Source organism: Anopheles coustani (genome assembly GCF_943734705.1).
Source record: "Anopheles coustani chromosome X unlocalized genomic scaffold, idAnoCousDA_361_x.2 X_unloc_12, whole genome shotgun sequence".
Taxonomy (NCBI): domain Eukaryota; kingdom Metazoa; phylum Arthropoda; class Insecta; order Diptera; family Culicidae; genus Anopheles; species Anopheles coustani.
In genome coordinates this window covers 72501-76277 of record NW_026525071.1, presented here as the reverse complement: position 1 = coordinate 76277, position 3777 = coordinate 72501, and the positions used below count along the sequence as shown (strand labels likewise).

At 48.4% G+C, this 3777-nt stretch overlaps 1 non-coding gene across 1 annotated transcript; it reads left to right on the top strand.

The window, feature by feature from the left end:
- Positions 1 to 3263: 3263 nt before the first annotated feature.
- LOC131269994 (5.8S ribosomal RNA) lies at positions 3264 to 3418 on the top strand. Its single transcript, XR_009179146.1, has one exon. It is a non-coding gene; the product is annotated as a 5.8S ribosomal RNA (ribosomal RNA).
- Positions 3419 to 3777: the final 359 nt, after the last annotated feature.

Here is a 3777-nt window from a genome sequence, read left to right as displayed (position 1 = left end):
GGTACGCGTACCGCCTACCCGAAAGATGGTGAATCAGGGGTGTTCGATCAGCAATGGTCGGATGCCCCGTCGTAGTCCAACTATGACAATCAAAGTCAAGACCTCCGGGTTGAGACTTCCGCGTCCGGAGGTACGCGTACCGCCTACCCGAAAGATGGTGAATCAGGGGTGTTCGATCAGCAATGGTCGGATGCCCCGTCGTAGTCCAACTATGACAATCAAAGTCAAGACCTCCGGGTTGAGACTTTCTAAGAGTACAAGCATAAAGGAACACGGACCAAGCCGTACCGAGAGAATCGGTACTAGAGCCCTCGTGGTTCTACATTGAGAGAGCCCTCGTGGTTCTCAATAGGGGCTTTATGCAAGTCGTACTCAATACTGTGGTGTGAAGTATAAAGTATAGAGTCCTCCACTGGTCCACGCTGCTTCGGCGGTCCTGGGTAAGATAGTTCATTCTAGCTTGCCCTATGTGGAAGAGGACTCAATACCCTACCTGTTGAGCTTGAAACAAAGTCATCACTTGGGCATGCTCATATTGCCATACACAATTACATTATATTCGAATGAGCATGCAAGCGACCCTATATAGACCGAACCAAAACGATAGATACCGCCGTAGTTCACCCCCACCAAGTGATGACTTCAGTATGGCTAGTGTGTGAAGTATAAAGTATAGTCCTCCCCTGGTCCACACTGCTTCGGCGGTCCTGGGTAAGATAGTTAGTTCTAGCTTGCCCTATGTGGAAGAGGACACAATACTTAATACTTAGAGTACAAGCATAAAGGAACACGGACCAAGCCGTACCGAGAGAATCGGTACTAGAGCCCTCGTGGTTCTACATTGAGAGAGCCCTCGTGGTTCTCATTAGGGGCTTTATGCAAGTCGTACTCAATACTGTGGTGTGAAGTATAAAGTATAGAGTCCTCCACTGGTCCACGCTGCTCCGGCGGTCCTGGGTAAGATAGTTCATTCTAGCTTGCCCTATGTGGAAGAGGACTCAATACCCTACCTGTTGAGCTTGAAACAAAGTCATCACTTGGGCATGCTCATATTGCCATACAATATTCCATTATCTACTAATGAGCATGCAGCTATATGATTATAACCTGTAAACGATTACCCCGCCGTAGTTCAGCGCTTCAACCAAGTGATGACTTCAGTATGGCTAGTGTGTGAAGTATAAAGTATAGTCCTCCCCTGGTCCACACTGCTTCGGCGGTCCTGGGTAAGATAGTTAGTTCTAGCTTGCCCTATGTGGAAGAGGACACCATACTTAATACTGTGGTGTAATGAACAAAGTATAGTCCTCCACTGGTCCACGCTGCTTCGGCGGTCCTGGGTAAGATAGTTAGTTCTAGCTTGCCCTATGTGGAAGAGGGCATACAAGACAAAGTATAGTTCTCCCCTGGTCCACGCTGCTTCGGCGGTCCTGGGTAAGATAGTTAATTCTAGCTTGCCCTATGTGGAAGAGAGCATACATGAACCAAGAACGAAGGTTAGATCGAGGAATGATTCGACAACTAACCGATGGTATGAAATGTGAAGAATTCAAGCAAGCACACAATCAAGTCATCACTTGGGCATGCTCGATAGCCAACCCTATGACATTAACCTAGTAGAGCATGCGAAAACCAATATATATGTAAACGATGCCCCTCCCTAGTTCAGCGCTTCAACCAAGTGATGACTTCAGAATGGCTAAATCAAATCGGTTCAAAACATACCATCGGTACCCTATTGAAACACACAAGTCGATATCAAACCTCATGATTGTGTAGTCCTCCACTGGTCCACACTGCTCCGGCGGTCCTGGGTAAGATAGTTCATTCTAGCTTGCCCTATGTGGAAGAGGGCACATTACTCAATACTGTGGTGTTATGAACAAAGTATAGTCCTCCACTGGTCCACGCTGCTTCGGCGGTCCTGGGTAAGATAGTTAGTTCTAGCTTGCCCTATGTGGAAGAGGGCATACAAGACAAAGTATAGTTCTCCCCTGGTCCACGCTGCTTCGGCGGTCCTGGGTAAGATAGTTAATTCTAGCTTGCCCTATGTGGAAGAGAGCATACATGAACCAAGAACGAAGGTTATGATCGAGGAATGATTCGACAACTAACCGATGGTATGAAATGTGAAGAATTCAAGCAAGCACACAATCAAGTTATCACTTGGGCATGCTCGATAGCCAACCTCATGACATTAACCTAGTAGAGCATGCGAAAACCAATATATATGTAAACGATGCCTCCCTAGTTCAGCGCTTCAACCAAGTGATGACTTCAGAATGGCTAAATCAAATCGGTTCAAACCATACCATCGGTATCCTATTGAAACACACAAGTCGATATCAAACCTCATGATTGTGTAGTCCTCCACTGGTCCACGCCGCTTCGGCCGTCCTGGGTAAAATGGAACATTCCAGCTTGCCCTATGTGGAAGAGGGCACATTACTCAATACTGTGGTGTGAAGTATAAAGTTCAGTTCTCCCCTGGTCCACGCTGCTTCGGCGGTCCTGGGTAAGATAGTTCATTCTAGCTTGCCCTATGTGGAAGAGGACACTTCATACTTCGTCTCTAAGCGGCGGCTTGACTCCTCCCTACGGGGAACGGGTTTACGCGCACAGCGGCGGCTTACGCACTATGGCAGTCATGGATGCCTTACGTTTCTATGAAAAGTGTGTTCCTCCCCTGGTCCACGCTGCTTCGGCAGTCCTGGGTAAGATAGTTAGTTCTAGCTTGCCCTATGTGGAAGAGGACACGTAGACTTACTGTGGTGTGAAGTATAAGGTTCAGTTCTCCCCTGGTCCACGCCGCTTCGGCCGTCCTGGGTAAAATGGATTCATCCAGCTTGCCCTATGTGGAATGAGGACACTTTATGCTTCGTCTCTAAGCGGCGGCTTGCTCCTCCCTACGGGGAACGGGTATACGCGCACAGCGGCGGCTTACGTTATGGCAGTCATGGATGCCTTACGTTTCCATGAAAAGTGTGTTCCTCCCCTGGTCCACGCTGCTTCGGCAGTCCTGGGTAAGATAGTTAGTTCTAGCTTGCCCTATGTGGAAGAGGACACGTAGACTTACTGTGGTGTGAAGTATAAGGTTCAGTTCTCCCCTGGTCCACGCCGCTTCGGCCGTCCTGGGTAAAATGGATTCATCCAGCTTGCCCTATGTGGAATGAGGACACTTTATGCTTCGTCTCTAAGCGGCGGCTTGCTCCTCCCTACGGGGAACGGGTATACGCGCACAGCGGCGGCTTACGCAAGTTAGTCACCCTCGGCAGTGGATCACTCGGCTCATGGATCGATGAAGACCGCAGCTAACTGCGCGTCATAATGTGAACTGCAGGACACATGAACATTGATAAGTTGAACGCATATTGCACGTCGTGGGAACCTACCATGATGTACAGATGACTGAGCGCTTATATTTGAGAAATGTATCGCATACATTTAACTACGCCGTGACACCCGTCACGAGACGTGCACCATGATGTTAACTAGGGTCGCGACGACCCGCTAGCATTAAAGAACCCGTGGTTTACAATATACTGGCATTGGAATTCGAAGTATTTAGAGCGTCCGTGTTCCCGCGTGAGGCGGAAGTACGAGGAGAAGGCGTGCTTGTGGTGTCTGTGGTGGTGTTTACTGATGTCTAGCTTCAGCTTATTTATTTATTTAAATAGAAGCGAAGATGTCAAAGTAGCGTCGAAGCAGCAGCGGTAGCACAAATGATTCAAGTATGGAAGTTGACCAAAGGAACACAAACAAACTAGCGTATGGGCA